Below are 19,242 nucleotides of genomic sequence, written 5' to 3'. Positions count from 1 at the left end.
TTTCAAGCTGCCGCCGACCACAACCAGGGATGTGTGAACCAAGTTCCACTGCAAACCATTTGACGATTGACTTTGGTGTGCAATATATCTTTCATACAGTGCTTATTGTGAAGCATTTGTCACACTGTCCCAAACGCCAGTTTCTATTTTTCCAGCCACGCAAATTTGGCGTATGTTAAACCCGGGGGGGCTCAACCCCAGTCCTCAAGAGCACCCAACAGGTAATTTCTTACGTATGTCCCAGCTTCAGCACAGGTGGCTCAATCAGTGGATCAGTCAAAGACTGAGCCACCTGCGCTGGAGCCGGGATATCCTTAAAGCCTGACCTGTTGGGGGATCTTAAGGACTGAAGTCGAGCACCGCTGCGTTAAACTATCTCCCTTGTTTGTGTAGATTTTCCACCAGTTAGCCCTGAGCAACCAATATTAAACGGTCTAAATGTCCATCTGTTCTCCAGTTCTATACATTAGAAACGACAATTGCATTTGTACATTTTATGCAACAAATGTATCATTATTTTGAAATGGTGTATGTAAAAGTTATATTTTTACATGTAGACTCTTGTTATTATGTGTTTTAATATGTTGTACCAGTTTTCTTTTGTTAAAAAAAAAAAAAAAAAAAAAGGAAAAAAAAAAAATCTTGTGTGGTTGAAAGAAATCTTTTAAATGAAATAGCGAGATAAAAGAATATGAATTTTTATGTTTGTTTCTGAAAAGCATAAAAGAACAAATCTGATAGTGACCATATAATCACCTACATATTCACAAAACATTTGCTTCGTGTGTGTGATGAAATCTGTAAATATGTTAAACAGGGCAAAATGAGATGCTTTCATAGGTTTATACATTTTTAAAATGTGGAGGTGGATTAAAGTTGGACATACAGTTGAGGGGTTATTTTAACCCTCTAATTCATAGCTACTGAAGCTGGAATAACCGTCCTGTGTTCGGTTGGCATGGTTTTATTTCACCAGAAAAATGTTGTATATTGAATTATAAAACTATTTTCAGTTTTGCATTTTCCACAAAAATACATGTCTTTGTCCAACAGTAGGTCGTAGAAGTATAAATAGCAGTTTTAAGGAGTTGATTTCTAAAGTGGTTACAGATATATCTACTTGGACACAGTTCCACAGCACATTTACAAAATAGTTTTTTTTTTTTTTTTTTTGAAAACTGGAAAGTGTTTTTTTGATAAATTTGAACTGCCTGGTATTGCTCTGTAGGCAATGATTGCATTGTGCACATAATTATGAAAATAATAAACAAATATGATTATGCATAGAAGTTTTAAAGCTATTTGAAGAAAAAGTGGTGCTTACATTTTTTTAACTCAAAGTGGATGTTAGTGTTTTTTATCAGCTCTGAAATATTGTATTACTGTCTATTCTGTTTAGTTGTAGGGACTTACAGTGTAATTACAAATGTATGTATAGTCTCGATGCAGAACAGCCATGAGCTGCCAAATGGTGTGGGAAGTACAGTATGTTACCATCGCTATATGGTCTTGCATTGCATTCGCTTAGTAATCTGAGAATAAACTCCAGAAGTATTAAGAATATCCTGCCTTTTAAACCTGGTTTTAGATTTTCAAATGCTGCAGAATATTTTCTTGTCTTGGCAAGGGAACCTGCTTGGTTGAGATCGAAATCTACACTTACAGCTGAATAAGGGGATCACAGATGTTAAAACTGGAGCATAACACCGTCATTAGATTACCTTAAAGAGGCAGTCTTAATGATCCACCTCCACTTTCATATATTAATGGATTCACATAATATACACTTGTCCATCCAAGGGATCTCGTCCCTTTTGTCTTCAGTTTAGGTGCAAGGAACACTAAATGTGATTACAACTTTTGGTCCAACCAGTAATGCAACTTGTTCTGATTCAGTCTTCCGATTTTTTTCTTTTATTTCTTTGCTTTGTTATTTACCTTTTTCTTTGGATCAAATGTTTAATCTTTGTACCAGGCAGGCTATTATCTGTATCAGAAACAACACTTGATCGTGCAAAACCAGAAATCCACAGAGCGTCAGGATGATCAAGCACAAAAGGCATATGGAAAACTGACTGGAACAAAACAGATGAAGCTGGAGTATTCTTTCCAGCATATTGGGGCCTTCCGGCCGCACATTTTCGGCTCTATTGTTTGCGGTCTTTTCTTTTTCATTTGTTTCCATCATGGACTTGAAGTTGATTCATCTTTGTGCAGTGCTGAGTTGACCATATTCATTTCAAGTATTATAGACATATGTAATGGTGAAAATATATGAACTGTGGCCTTTTTTCATTGTTACTTGTGATGCAATTAAGTGAAGATAAGTAAAAAAAAAAAAAAAAAAGCAGAGATTTACCATGTATCAGTGCCTGGCTTTTGTTATAAAGCTTCTTTTGTCTAGTGCTCTTTTTGCTATACAAATAGACTGTAGTATTCCCTTATGCATAAAAAAAAAAAACTCTAAATTTAAAAAAAAGTATATTTGGCTTATTTTTCACAGGAGCAATCCTTTTTTACCATGGATATTCCAGTATATATATATATATATATATATATATATATATATATATATATAAAAAAAAACATTCAAACATTGGAATTGTCTGATTCTGAATATTTCTCTTTGTAGATTTTGGAATCATCTTAAGTCAAAGTTTGTGACTTTATTTTAGTATTTATACGTTGTTATTTACCATGTGTTACTGAGACGAGACTGTATGGTAGTTTTCTTCTTGTTTTTCTTTTTTTTGGACATTTATTTTGTCGGTCGCAGGTGGGATATTTTTGTTTTTGCGACTCTACACGTAAATGAAACAACATTTTTATTTTTATTTTTAAAAGGAGGGGGGAAAAAGGAAAAAGGAAAAAAAATGAACAGTTACACCTTGTTCTCAGTGTGTGGCTGAGTGCCTGGACTTTTCATGTTTTTGGGGTGTATTTCTGATTTGTAGAGGTGTCCAGATAGGTTGTGTGCAAGAGTTCCTTTGAGAAAAAAAATGCACAGCTTTGTGTAGGCCATTACCTGTTTCTCATCCGTAGTTATTCAATGCAGCCATGTACATAACCGTTCTGTAGCAATAAATGTGCCATTTTTATAAACAGTTTGACACTTGTTTTATTGCATTGTTCATACATTAGCTTTTTATATGTTATGCGTATGCTTGGACATTTTTGTTTTTGTATTATGATTGGAAAAGGTACTTTACAGTATTAAATATGTGCACAGTGGACGAAAAGAAAGTGCAGTCTTGAAAAATATTTAACAAAATGTGATGTTATGTATATGATTATGGGTGAAATACAGGCATACACCAGTTTAAGGACACTCAGTTTAAGTACACTCGTGAGTAAGTACATATCTCTCAATGGGCAAACGGCAGCTCACGCATGCGCCTGTCAGCACGTCCTGAACAGCAATACCGGCTCCCTACCTGTTCCGAAGTTGTGCGCAAGCGGGGAGACAATAGAGCCTGTTACACATGTGTTATTTACATCAGTTCTGCAAGTATATGATCTTTGCAGTACAGTACATGCATCGATAAGTGGGGGAAACGGTCATGCTTCACTTAAAGTACATTTTCGCTTTACATACCTGCTCCAGTCCCATTGCGTATGTTAATGCGGAGTATGCCTGTACAATACAGTTGTCAACTGTAAAACAAACACGGTGTGTAATACATGGTCTATACAGTACCTGGGTAAGATCTTTAGCAATCAAACCAGTGTTTCCATAGGAATTTTACGAAGGATCAGAATGCTTTTAGCAAAGGAAGATGAACTGGATGACCACAGACTATTCTGGATGCAGAAATCTCCTTGGGCTATTGTTTGTCTTGCATAAAATCAAAACGTTTATGGTCAAGAGGCTCTTCTTCAACTTAAACTAGGTTCAAGCACTGAAGAGACATTCTGTCTATTTTGAATGGGCTGTTTGTTAAGTCTAACTTATGAAGGACAGTGGAGTAGTATATGCAGTTGGTACAATAATACAATGCTTATTTGTTGGAGCTAAAATAAATGTTCCTATGGCCCCTACTAAAACGTCACATACACTATGATTCAGTGTTAGTTGAAAAGTGAGATACCGTGTGATAGATATGTAGCAGGTGCCTTTTATTGGACCAACATGAGAGTTCATGAGCTTTTTAGACTAAATATGTTTCTTCTTCTGCTCACACATATCAATAGCAATGAAGATCTCTCATATTACTGCGCTCAACGTGTGTACAGTTCTTGAGGACTGATATACTGTAGTTACAAAAACTCTGCATCTAAACATACCAATAATACATATCTATATGCATATTATATTGTATTTAGCATGTGTAATGTGATGGATAAACAATTTAAGGATCTATTCCATCTAAAAGTTTCTTGGTTGTCACTTAAATTTGTGAACTGTAAAAGGCAATTAATGTTAAAACTTACTTATTATGTGACCCAGAAAGAAGAACCGAAGCACACAGCTAATTTACTACTGCTAAGATGAGCTGTGTCCAATTTAACTAATAATTTCAGTAATTTACTGGTTAAAAACCTATGATCCATCAATTCCCATATAATGTACAGTATGGCTCATCCTCCATTACAATTTGGCTCAAATCACCATTAAAAAGCCCACCCGTGACTTAATTGTTTATGCGTATTTGTCCCTGTCCATAAGTACACCTAATGCCGTGCAAATGAGGTACAGTACTGTGAGATAGAAAAGGGTCTTCCTGATACTTGATAACTCAGATATAGCGTTGCTTTGATAGCTGCTCTTGCACTATAATTATACGAATGATTATTTTTGGAGTAAATTGCCTTGATGATGGTGATGGAAGTGCACTTCCTGAAGTGACGTCACTGCTGGCAGAAGAGGCCGTTATGGCACCTGGCACGCATCTGAAGGCCTCCCACGCTCGGTGCGCCTGCACAGGAGCCGTTGCCGATGGCTGGGCACGCCTGCCCGGTAGGCGCCGGCTGGGCACGCGCACACACAGGCGCAGACGCAGCACAGGTAGAGCACACACAGAGACGCAAACACACAAGGAATTCACAGTTACTATATATATAGAAGTCAAATATGAAAAGCGGGGTGTGTGCTGCGCACGCGTGTTGTAAGTCAAACTTCTTTGCGTTTTGGCACTGAAATTTAGATTTTTAATTCAAAACATCAATATCCCGATTACAAATACAATTTTTGTGACAAAACACAAAGAAGTTTCACTTAAAAATGCGCGTGCTTGACACACACATTTTTTTTTCTTATGCAGGGCTTACAGTGTTTGCAGTATAGTACACAGAATGAGAAGCTCCTTCCCCAAATAGCTTAATAATCTTACTACTGTATTTTTGGTGTCTGAGGTAGATTTAGGCGAAACTGTTACACAAGTTTTAGAGAGTGGGGGTTTGAGCTCCTGCTGAAGGTTATTAATATCGTTGTTAATCAAACATTTGCAAGGTGCACATAAAAGTAAGTATATAACAAAAAACACAGAAGAAAGACGCCTGTGAACGTGCACTCAGACCCCAAATGTATGTTAGCTAGTATATAATGGTAAGGATGGTGCTGCCTGATTACAGCACTTGGTCTTTGGACACAACAGAGGTGAACAGATATACTGCACTGGAGTGGAGTACTGATCCACTTAAAGCAGCAGTCCAAGCAGCCATTTTGATTTTTAAATTTTGATTTTTTTTCCCCTTTAGTATGGGCATCAATACAATTCACACAATGATAAGTAATTACCAAAGTTGCTGATCGATCCGTTCTGCTGTGATAAATCAGCAAAGATTGGGCTCAAGGGTTCACTAAATGGCTGTCAGTGCAGCAGAAGAGGACCAAATATACAAAGTTCTGTGGGGAAGATAATGTGACCAGGCAGTCACTAGATACAATTGGTTCACTCAAAAAAGGGGTGAGCCAGAGCCTGTTTCAGAAGAGGAAGGGGATGTGACTTTGTAAATGTAATTCAGAGTTGTTTTTAATAAAAAAATAGTACAAGTATTTTCTCATAGTACAGAACTGATTTATTAAAAAAACACATATGTTGTATATTGTTTGGTCTTAGGGTGACCAGATTTGTCGCGGCAAAAACCGGGACACATGTCATGCATGCACGATTGGCACTTCCCGGCTGCATGTCCACATGCACCTGCCGGCTGCACACGCGTGAACGGCATTTGCCGGTTGCTCCTGCGCGGTCTGAGCTTGCCAGTTGCGCTTGCGCACGAGCACCCGACAGGTGCCGATCACACAAGCGTGGTCGGCGCACACTCCACGCATGCGCAGTCGGCGCTCGTCAGGGGGATCCTCTAACCGGGACAGACACCGAAAAAGTCAGAACAGAGCCAGAAAAACTGGGACTGGGCCGGGCAAACTGGGACATCTGGTCACCCTACCTTGGTCTGCAACTTTAAGTATCCCAGCATATAGGTGTAACTGAAATTAAGGTGATTAAAACACAACTTTATTAAGTAAGGGGTAAAATATGTAGTGCTTACAGTAATGCAACAAGGGGACTCTAGTTCTCCAATTAAGAACACAGACAGATAAGTCCTAATACAAAAACAAAAAGTGAATAGTAAAAGATCCGCACTGTGAGGTGTTGATGATAATCTCACAATCACAGGATCCCCCCTGGTCCCAGATGCAACCCCAGGAGGTTGGTAACTGAGGTAGATGTATATCCGGTGATCTAATAGCAAAATGCCCTGATCTCAGAGAAATCAAGGTTTCATCCCTGAGGAAAATTAAAATGCTCCCAGGGTCAATTGCAAATCTACTGATGCAGCGGCCGTTATTCAAAAACTTCACGCGTCATGTACATCGGAATCCCGATTTGAAACCGCGGGATGAATTCCAGCTTTTCCCGCACTAAGATGCGAGCGCGGCGAGAGCAGAAAAACGAATTTTAGTGTTCTGGCTATTAAAAACATGAAACTGACACAGTAGCAGAGTAGCACAGTACGGTACACATTACAATTCATCCATTTTATTGCAAACGAAGAAACAGAATCCATGAAATTCAAACAAAACATCCGCGATAAGCGCGGGTGCCAGGGGCGATTGGCTGCGTTCATGCTGCGTGGGGAACAGCAGAGAACTCAAAATCAGCACCGTGATGTGTTCGAACAACGGCCGCTGCATCAGTAGTCTGAAGCTGATGGCTTATGTGAGAGGTCGTGCTGCTGGAGAAAATGAGGATACCTGCTGCAGTAGTATCTCCTGTTGTCCATCTGTCACTGCTACTTGGAGAAGTAATATCAACACACACGGATATCCTCTAGCACCTCTGTTGTGTCAAGAGTGCAAGAGCTGTAATCAGGCAGCAGCATCCTTACCATTATAAACTAGTTAACATACTGTACATTTGGGATCCGAGTGCACGTTCAACAAAAGACTTTCTTCTCTGTGTTTTTTGTTACACAAGTTTGCTAAATTAGTGAATATTGGACAGTCACCGAAAATGTCACGAGAACTGTCAACATTTGGAAAACAAATTGTCTCAAATTGGCATAATCATTATGCATTAGAAATGTGCCTGCAAAATCCCTACCCACTAATAATTTGCTCAGATTCCTCCTGCTGCCGAGACTATAAATAGAAATAGCACCGGTTGACCTTCCTATATGGTCACCAACATTGAAATCTTTCAGGAAAATGTGCGGATAAAGAAAATAAGAAGTTAGTATTTTGTACACATCCCTTGTCTCCGTAACATGGAGATAATGGGTCTAGCACATGGTCACAAGGAAAGTTGACAATGGGACTGAAACCAAGGTCACCCACTTAAAGTGTAATTTCTTACCACTACAGTAAGTTTTTTTTTTAAATAGACATAATGTTAGAATGCAATTGACCATACATTTACTTTTTTTTCCCCCATATAATTCGTTTGATTGCAATAATTATTTTTGTTCTATCTGCACATATCCAAACATCACAAGCAAATATTTTGGAGTGCTACTACATAAAAAGAGAGTTTGTAGTATAAGGGAATAAACCCCAAATGTCCGGTGCTCGCAATATCCACAACAGGACTGGTATTAATGGTGTGTAAACAGTCTCTGGTACATGTATAAAAGAAGGTGAACAGCTACTGGGCAGGCTTAAAGATCCTGTGTGAAGGAGAACCACAGCCAGGCTCTGGCAGATAACGGTATGTAGTGCAACCTGGGTGGGAGGCTAGTGCACAGGGGAAATCCGAGACAAGAAAAGAGGCAACCAAAAGGCCACCCCTCTCGTGTGCTCACACTGGAAAAGCCTGCTGCCCTTACCCGACCCGGTCTCTTCAATGCCTGTGTCTGGCTGGTCTCGTCTCCTCGGGTGTCGCGCTGCGTGTGACGTCATCCCCGAGGGCCGGCAGCTATGCTGCGGATGGTAGTAGAGAGCGCCCTGGGTCTCAGCGATCCTGAATCTCTTTGAGCGGGCGTAATGAATAATTTCTATGTGCTCATCAGGAGGGGAATCATGAAGGTCAGCTCCCAGCTCTGCTTCGTAGCTTGCGTGCTCCACACCGGTAGTCGCAGTAACGTGAATTGTAGTTGGTGGGTGGTCACAGCAACAGGAACTCAGCCGGATACATGAATGAATAAAAACAGCTTTATTGCACTATAGTGCTGCGCATCACAAAACGGAGAACACCTCTGACGCGTTTCGTTCCGTGCAGGAACTTTATCAAAGAGTACAAAGATCTCTCACACTGAAGTGTTATATACATAGTCCCTTATCCTGATAGGTCAATGTATAATTGCATGCAGATGATAACAATTAGCAATCAGTACTTATCATTACTGGGAGGGTCATGTAAACACTGCAGTGTATGAAATAGAACAAACATCAATACCAAATGGTAACATGTAAACATTACAAATTTAAACATATAATTTAAAATCAAGATCTGTGAATAGCAGCATATGTGATACCAAATAGTATCATCCCTGGAATTTATTATGAAAACACAAGGATAGAACATATATATGGGGATATAGTCCAATGGACAAATGTCAAGAAGAATTAATGAAGCATATTAAACCTGATTCATAGGTAGATTTATAATGACTAATGTGCATAGAGCAACAAATGATGCATATTGATAATGTATATCGCAATTCATACCTTAGTATACAATGAGTATTTTGCATAGAACTTATATTTCATGCATGTAGATAATACAAATAATACAGTTGTTAGATCTAGAAAAGGGAGAGGGTAATGAGTCCCTATTGAACAGAAATTAACCCCTTAGGGTATATGTGAGGTGCATTAGTATACACACTCCCAAGACTCCCCCCTTTGTTAATGTGTCCCCATGACTTTTGAGCAAGCTGAGGCGATTTTTGCAGTTTAAATTCTCTGCTGTTATTCTTGAGGTTACTGATGGTAATTGTTTTTGTCTTTTTTTTAATCAGATTTCTTCTTTCCAGCTTCACATTCAGATGTAATTTGCAGCGAACTAATCAGTGATCACTCCTTGTGTCAAAGCAGTTAAGGACTGTGCAGTCTTCAATAACTTGTTTCTTGTTAGTTAGGCTATACTGTAGTCAATTTTATTCTTGACTCCATTGAGTCCATTCCATGTCCATTTTCTATTTGGATCCTTCAGGGTTGATTAAATGAATATTATCTTAGATCTTTTAAATTGCAATATTTCTCATGTTGTTTATGTTTTGAACTGTGCTTGCGGTCTACTGTACGTGGGCCGCACTATAAGACCTTTGAAAACCAGAATTGCGGAACACGTCAGGTTAATCAAAAAGAGAGATGTTAATCATCCTGTGCCCAGACATTTCTCTTCATGCCCTGTAGGTAGTATTAATAATTTTTCTTTTAAAGCTATAGAACATTTACCATGCCATCCTAGAGGTGGAAACAGGGAAAATACATTAAACCAAAGGGAGATGTATTGGATACACACTCTCAACACTCTCCATCCCCATGGGATCAATGTTGAATGGGAGTTGAAACACTTCCTACAGGGTTGATTAAATGGGGAGTCTTGGGAGTGTGTATACTAATGCACCTCACATATACCCTAAGGGGTTAATTTCTGTTCAATAGGGACTCATTACCCTCTCCCTTTTCTAGATCTAACAACTGTATTATTTGTATTATCTACATGCATGAAATATAAGTTCTATGCACAATACTCATTGTATACTAAGGTATGAATTGCTATATACATTATCAATATGCATCATTTGTTGCTCTATGCACATTAGTCATTATAAATCTACCTATGAATCAGGTTTAATATGCTTCATTAATTCTTCTTGACATTTGTCCATTGGACTATATCCCCATATATATGTTCTATCCTTGTGTTTTCATAATAAATTCCAGGGATGATACTATTTGGTATCACATATGCTGCTATTCACAGATCTTGATTTTAAATTATATGTTTAAATTTGTAATGTTTACATGTTACCATTTGGTATTGATGTTTGTTCTATTTCATACACTGCAGTGTTTACATGACCCTCCCAGTAATGATAAGTACTGATTGCTAATTGTTATCATCTGCATGCAATTATACATTGACCTATCAGGATAAGGGACTATGTATATAACACTTCAGTGTGAGAGATCTTTGTACTCTTTGATAAAGTTCCTGCACGGAACGAAACGCGTCAGAGGTGTTCTCCGTTTTGTGATGCGCAGCACTATAGTGCAATAAAGCTGTTTTTATTCATTCATGTATCCGGCTGAGTTCCTGTTGCTGTGACCACCCACCAACTACAATTCACGTTACATAAAAAGAGAGGTCAACATTACCATGCAGAGCCCAAGATACTTATTAAAAGATTAAATTAACCTTTAGAGTGACCTAATGACGTGCCTGGAATGGCTTGGGCCTTGGTCCGCCAGAGGCCATTATGACAGATCATGTGATTCCTCCTGGTGTGATCACATGATTGGAAGTACTGGAGGTCCAGTTGCACTCTGTGTCTGACGGATCCCTGGCACAATAAAGGTTAATAAAATAACTATGTTTTTCTTAAAATATCATTGCACCTTTAAGCAGTGGTTCTGTTAATCTCCCTAAAACAGAAATCATTCTGACTGGATTGTAGGTGCTAACCTCCTCCCTGCTCTTACATTGCTGTGGTACTCTTTGCTCCAATGCAATTAAACCAGTCCTTGCTTGCGGGGAAGGTCTGTTTGTGGTTCTTCTGATCTTTAGGTTTAGTATTCTTTGACTTATCCAGTACATCTCTATGACCATCAACTTAGATTGAGATGTTCTTAACCTTTACTAATACTCATGAAGGCCATCTCTTTATGTGCTATTATATTTTTCACTATAATTACATATACTGCATTATCTGGGCCTCTCTGTGCGCAGTTATGCTTTTTAATTAAAAAAAATTTTTTTACCCAGTACTCAAAAGTAGCTTAAAAATAGTGTTACCTGCCTGGTTTAAAAAGGAGCAACATTAATTAAACATTAGGTCAAAGCACTTTGGACTGCATGTTAGAAAGATTTAAATAATATTGTATTTATACTGTAAAAATTAATCTCTTTTACAATAAAAGAAAAGGAACTTACAAGTTTTGTAAAAATTAGAAGTACTCTGGGTGTGGAAAAAAAAGAAATCAAAAAGAAGTGCTACTCTATACTCTATACTGCTAGTAGCCTCCACAGAGGTTTCAGCTCCAAGCCATGGTCCAGAGGAGGAGCTGCTGGGCTACCCACAAGACAAGTGAATAAAGAAAACACAGCGTCAACTTCTAAATACAAAAGTGACTAAACATCTCGCTGCTGGATTGTGGGGGGGGGGGGGAGGTGATTCAAATCCTCCCAAAAAGTAATATATAAAGGAAAAAAGGAATACCAGCGCGTGGGTTAAATATGTGCCCTAATGTGCAAAAAATAAAAAATATAAATAAATAAGCTATGTGTTTAAACCTATAAAACACACAATTATCCTATATACAGTGCAAAAAATATCCAGTCTCTGTGAAAAGTGCACTTACATAAACAAATGTCCAAGTGAAAATGTCCCACAAAGTAAGTCCACTTTGGAGAAAGTATCCTTAGGTTAACTTGATCCAGATGATAGGGGTGTCTCTTCACACTTGTTCCGAATCGTGCTGTACAGCAGTGCATTGGTGCATGTCTTGCTAGCTCCTGTTGTCTTTGTTAGGCAGAACTTCCTTCACTATGTCCTCTATTGATTTCCTTTATACCCGCAAGACAAGTCTGGGCCTTCCAAGCCCATCTACTGTACCAATCCGGTGTTTCCTGCCTGCCATCATGCCAGGAAAAGTCTGGTCCCAACCAGACAGACAGCCAAACCCTCAGAAGTGTCCCTAGAGTACCATCTAGGAAGGCATACATGCCTTCTGCCAGTAACTGCGGAGGTCACCTGCTGGAATTTCCCTGAGATGGGGCATATGGTTGCTAGTGAGAGCCCCAGTGTGCCACAACATTTGAGCGCAATTATACGGCATGGGGTGGCGGGTGTGAACATCTCTGGAGAGCCCCCTAGAGTTGCAAGACTTCTTCCCCCTCGTTTTACCTCCAAAATGGTGGGCAATAGCCCAGTTGTGAAGCCGGAACTGAATGCTTCACCCTCACCTGTGGGGCCTTTTTCTGCACGAGTGTACATGAAGTCATGGGACACAGAGCATAGAGGAACCCTTGGGGTCGCAGGAGTGGGGCCACCAGCTGTTATCACAAATTATCTTCCCCTTGCGATGCGGCTCATGGCCAGTATGGGCCCCCACTCCCCCCCAATACATATTAAGACCCCCACTCCCCCCAATAAAAATACCCCCACTTCCCCCAATACATATAAAAAGACCCCCAAACCCCGCCAATACATATAAAGACCCCCACATCTCCCAATACATATAAAAAGACCCCCACTCCCCTCATGTATATAAAACGACCCCCACTCCCCTCATATATATAAAACGACCCCCACTCCCCCAATACATATAAAAAGACCCCTACTACCCCCAATACATATTAAAAAGACTCCCGCTCCCCCCAATACATATAAAATTACTCCAACTCCCTCCCCCCCCCCAATACATATAAAAAATAGACACCTTGTGGATGGTCTCAGGCCAGGCCCAGTGGCTGTGGGGGGCCCGGCTCTCCATCAGCTGCAGGCCTCTTCCTCGCTCAGTGTCCCACGCCGAGCTTCCAAAATTAGCGCGCACCGGAAGCTGAGGGCCAGCTTACTTTCGGCGCGCTGACGTCAGAGAGGCCCGTCACACACTGCCAGCATTGGAAGCTCGGCATGGGACACAGAGTGAGGAAGAGGCCTGCAGCTGATGGAGAGCCGGTGCCTTGCCACGACCGGCAGCTTCTACCGTGTAAAAAAAACAAGTTCTACTATGAGGGATCACCTTCAGTTCCATGAGTCCGCAGCAGATGGAGGCGCTGCACTGCTAAGTAAATATGTGGTGTATGAACCCCCGAAGCCTGTTCCTGTGTCCCCACTACCATCGGCGGACGACTCAGCCCTCCTGTTGCCAGCAGGTATATGCACCATACACCCTGTAATGGCCCCTATCTGCGATTGGGTGGGGGAAACACGGTTACACTAATAAATAAAGAGTAAATTATACAAGTTTGAGCTCCTAGAGAGCGAAACATATGATTCCCTGGTGCAGGAATCTTTGCCAATGTGGATGCTGTTCTTGATCACACTTGTTAGAACCGGCACCTACTTTATAAGGATATAAAAGAAGAATGTCACGCACCACAACACAGGATTCAATTCCAAACTTTTCAGGCTCCTCATCTTTACAACTTAAATGTAGCCAGGTCCCCTCTGGCTCCCCAGACATTCGGTTCTCTGTCTCTTACCTGCGACAGCGTGAGGGCAGTTGCAGGGGTGATTGCATCACCGGCGGCTCCCGGCGACATCAGCTACAGGGTGCCGCCATCTTGTGTGCATTCGCACATGCACGGAAGCTCGCGCACGCGCAGAATAGCCCCAGATGCGATATGGCAGCCATTACAGGGAGTGAGAAGAGGCGCTCCATAGGCAGGGACATCCCCCAGTTCGCACATGCGCAGATAGCAGCGGCGGCGGCCATTACACAGTGCGCACGAGGCCCCAATGTTAGAGAGAGCCACCAAGGACTACAATTCCCAGCAGCCTCTGGGGACTGCACTTTCACCCTGGTCACAGGCAGCCAGACAGCCAATAAGGCTGACAGATGCTCATGCTGCAAAGTTGCAACAATGTTGTGTATTGTCAGTTAGGAGCTGGGACACAGAGAGGGGAGGGTGTGTTTGTGCAGGGAGGAAAGTAGCCTCCTGCACTAGGCCAGAAGTCTCCCCTTAGCCCCCAGCTAGGCCCTACTCACCTCAGCTTGTGGTTACTACAGGGACTCCCCTTAGACTAGGGACAGGGTCCTGTAGAACCTAGACAAGTGAGGGTCCAGCCAGGAACCGTGACTATCCTGGAAATTGCTGTGAAGGTAATACATCCTCTGTGTTAGCAGAGAAAAGAGACATTATAAAGGTGGATCACTCCATGCGGGAGCCACCCACCGTTGAGGCGGAGGCATCTTGGATCATCTCCTGGAGCAAGCGATTCCAAGCAAAGGTCATCTGCGCACCTGGTAGCAGGAGCACCGGGCAGGTATTATCCAAGTCACCAAGTGCACCACCTATACACTTCATCTTAGTGGGCAGCGCTGTCCCACACGTGGGTGGGGTTGTTGGACTCTTGGGACTTTGGGTACAAGGACTTTGGAATACTGTGTAAGGAGGTTATAGCCCAGTTAGGGGCAAGGTTATAGCTGCCAGCTAGTGGCAGAGGGTGGCATATATATTGTTGTGCATACTGATGATGTTGCACTGTGGAAGTATGATACTCTGTGTTGTGTTGCTATACAATATGATGTGATGTGATGTTATTGTGTTATTTGCTCGTTCAGTAAACCTTTTAGCCATAACCCTGGTGTATGTGGTTTCTGGGTGGGTTCCTATGCTAGGCCCATTCTACATTCCTATAGAATCCTACATAGGTGGAGGCGCTGACCGACGAGAACGTTCCAGAGATTCACCCCAGGCTCTCACTAGCGGAGGCTCAGACCTCCTGTGAGCCTGACAGGTATAACGCACCACACCATGTAACATTAGGTTCCCCGCACACACACTATATGCGATTGGGTGGGGGGGAATACCCGTTACATTTGGAGGCGCTACTGAGATCAGAAATGGAAACAAAAAACAGCGTACAACGCAAATAGTGAAGTAGGTAATACAAGTGTATATTGAATAAAATTATATATAAACTGCGTACATCAAGTATGATTAAGTAAGCATTGAGTGTGTATTCACACTGGTTACCACTCGATGTTGCTGGTGTGGAATTGGTGTAGTATATCCTCTCAGCGGGCACTCTCAGCAGCAGCTGTATACCAGGACTCTGCTAGGATCTCCCTCTCATGCTGACGTCATCTCCATAGGGATTCGCCCTTCAAGACAGCTAGGCTCCGTTCCTGGTGGTAGCCCCCGGAGGTACCCCTAGGGGTTTGGTAGTGTCCACAAGTGGCTGTTGGGGCTCCCTATTCGAAACCGCCACACAAATAATGAAGTCTATTTGTGTGGCGGTTTCGAATAGGGAGCCCCAACAGCCACTTGTGGACACTACCAAACCCCTAGGGGTACCTCCGGGGGCTACCACCAGGAACGGAGCCTAGCTGTCTTGAAGGGCGAATCCCTATGGAGATGACGTCAGCATGAGAGGGAGATCCTAGCAGAGTCCTGGTATACAGCTGCTGCTGAGAGTGCCCGCTGAGAGGATATACTACACCAATTCCACACCAGCAACATCGAGTGGTAACCAGTGTGAATACACACTCAATGCTTACTTAATCATACTTGATGTACGCAGTTTATATATAATTTTATTCAATATACACTTGTATTACCTACTTCACTATTTGCGTTGTGCGCTGTTTTTTGTTTACATTTCTGTAGTGTGTTAGGGGGTGCTGAGCCACCCCCTATTATTATAGCAGCAGACGCCATCTTCACTGAACACACGGTTGTGTAATTTATTTTATTTCGAATTTCACTGTGGTTTTTTGTGGCCTTAATTTTGGGCTTCACAAATTAAAAGGGTATAGGTATTGCACTTCAATACTGACGTTTCTAGAGGTTTAGTAGTTGCGTACGGTTTATTTCCATTTATCATTTGCTACTGAGATCAGACCTGGGGTGCCCTATAATTTTTTTTTTCTCCAAAAATGTTTGTACAGTTAACACGAGGTCCTCGCCTGGGCCTTGAGGCAAGATTTTAGCCCCCGCTGTGTGGTGGCCGTAGGAGGCCTTCCTACAAATATATCAGATGTGGAGGTCTGTGATCATATGCGTAAAATCCCTGGGTGGCCGCATGCCTGTATTTTAGATGAAGATCAAGACCCCACATCCATGTGGAGCTCGATACTTTTTGTGGTGACACCCACGTGGGATATATGCCTGTCAGAGGCACCGTCCACCTTGTTTATGCCAGAGGGCCCCCCTGAGGGTTACCCTTTAGTCTACTCTGACCTAGTGCCATGGCAACTTTCCCCAAGTTGGAAGCGTGCACGTGCTGCTGTGCTCAAGGCGGCGCAGAATGACCTTGAAGAAAGTTGTCCGGGATTGGCGGGAAAACTTAAGCCCCGCCCCCGCCAACTGAGTGGAGCAGTGCAGAGCCAGAAACGCTCCTTGAAAGAGTCTGCCGCCCCTCCTTTAAATTCCACCAGGGGGAGCAAGCACAGTGAGCTTCAACCAGTAACTGCTGTCTCCACTAAAGAAAGTACTGAACCAAAAGAGAAAGAGGAGCCTGACCTCTCTGCTAAAGTGAGTTACACTGCTAATCAGTCTGTCTTAATCCCAGGGGCTTCACGGGGCCTGTGTGTCCAAAGTGATGTTCCAGACACTGTTGTAGAAACAGATTATTTTCCCCCTGGGAATGAAATAGACTGCAAGGGGTTACACTCTAACGTGTATATGGCCTGGCAATTTCCCGGAATAGATGCACTCGCGCTAATGTGCCCCTGCCTTCAGGAAGCCTGTGGCAAGGGAGTCGACCTATTCCAGTTCCCGCTAGGCCTCAAGACAACCGAGGTGGAAGGAGAAACGTGTATACAATGTTTTAGTACCACCTGTGACTGTTCTATAGACGTACTGGCGTGGGAGCCCGAATGTGCCTGCTGCGGGGCATGTTTCTTGAAGCCGATTATGCCCCAGCCTGCAGAATCCACAGAGGAAACTGATGTGACTGATCTCTCTACCCAGGCGGTTGAAGCCGCTGCTATTCAACCTACCCCAGCTCTAGAGGTTGCAGAGGGCTCGTGCGCCCAAATGGACATTCTAGACTCTGTTCTACAACCACAAGATTTTCAAGCTACATTTACCAAAATGGACAGCTGCGACGCGGTGGTCGCACCGAGTCAGTGTGCTGTAGCAGATGTTCCAGGGGTTCCGTGCACCCCGGTTCTAGACTCCGTTCCACACTCAGAACCGCAGATTCCGGAATCACAGGGTAAGGTATCTATACCCCCCTCCTCTCTTAGTGATTCCAGCGACCAACAACCAGCCGTGGTGATGCGCCAGCCGGCCGACCACCCAAGTGAAGCTGAAGATAAAGAGACATTTATCCCATCTGCTGTGGATCCTGATATGGGCCCGTGTGCCCTACAATGGCCAGTCCGGCCTACTACGATGGTACCATCGGTCCTAGGCTGGGGATCAGTACCTAACGACGACAAGGGTGAGTTGACTGCCCCAGGGGTGTCGGGTGTGAGCTTCCAGGTGACCGCGGAGCATGGTAGCTCCTTAAGTCTGGCCACCAGGGCGATTGGCTCCACTCGGCATCGCGTCCTGGCAGAGGTGTCCCCCTTAGAAGATAGCTGTCCAGTGGTGCGAGTGGACCAGTACCTACCGCCTATCGTCCACGCGAAGAGAAAAGTCAGCCCCATCATGATGTCCAGTGAAGCACAGATGGTACCTGACCGTGTTCCAGATGAACCGGAACCCATTGCAAGAAAGCGGAGTGGTGAGGAACCTCCTTACTTCCCACAGGCTCCGATGGAGGCGGCCGTGGAAAAGGCCCCAACTAAGGCTCATGACCTGACGGTGGGCCCGTGCGACACCATAACCGCTACCATAACTGAACTGAGTGTGAGCCCGTACGCTCCAACCCAATTGGTCCCAGGACTGGGATCCAACGCTCCCGAGTTTCAAGACAGTGAGTGGACTGCCCCAGAAGTGCCGGGGACAGGTCCCAAGACAGCCGAGGTGGGAACTGACAGCGTCCCCGAGGACCTGTTGGCCACCGTGAATCAATGCAGTGGTAAGGTATCAAACCTTTATTCCCTGCAGGATGTAACAGAGACATTGCTACTTGCTCGCTTCCCAATGGAAGCCTCCCCAGTTCTTACGGACAATGACTGTGTTGTGAGTGATCCAGTGAAAATTGCCTCCTTTAAGCACAAAAAGGAGCGTTCCATTCACCATGTGGTGGACCGTGGAAAAGGTCAAGATCTCCTGGCCTACTGCATCCATGCCACAGATGACCGGGTAAAGGTCTGGCCAAGAGACACTGTGCTATCCCTTCCACCAGGGGGAGGAAGCAGTATGGAACCAGTGACTGTTGCACCTGACCATGAGTTTGCGGAGGCTCACAAAAGTCAAAGTGAGGTACCCCCACATTATCAGTTAGGGGCACCCCACAATTGGTCTCAGCAAACAGCTAACACTCAGCTGGCCTCGGGTATTACTGTGTGTGATATGCCATGTATCAGTGATGTTAGAGTACATATGTTAAGTTATACCTATTATGCACTGCATTTTGATTGTGTAACCTTATGTTGTGATATCCTCCAAGCGGGGACGTTAGTATTTCCACCAGGGGGAGAATATAGCCAGGTCCCCTCTGGCTCCCCAGACATTCGGTTCTCTCTCTCTTACCTGCGACAGCGTGAGGGCAGTTGCAGGGGTGATCGCGTCACCGGGGGCTCCCGGTGACATCAGCTACAGGGTGCCGCATCTTGTGTGCGTTCGCACATGCGCAGAAGCTCGCGCACGCGCAGTATAGCCCCAGATGTGATATGGCAGTGTGACAGAGTGAAGTCAACTCCTATCAGTTACGCCTGGGAGACATATGTCTGAGTGCTTCATCCAGCACTCATAAGGGCTAGCTCAGGTGGAAGTTAGGAAATCAGAACTCTTTAGCTGACACCTGAGAGCCAGCAAGGTAGATAAGGATCATGTGACTGGCAGTAGC

The sequence above is a fragment of the Ascaphus truei genome, chromosome 1 (genome assembly GCF_040206685.1).
Source record: "Ascaphus truei isolate aAscTru1 chromosome 1, aAscTru1.hap1, whole genome shotgun sequence".
NCBI classification, from domain to species: domain Eukaryota; kingdom Metazoa; phylum Chordata; class Amphibia; order Anura; family Ascaphidae; genus Ascaphus; species Ascaphus truei.
This window is presented reverse-complemented; position numbering follows the sequence as displayed.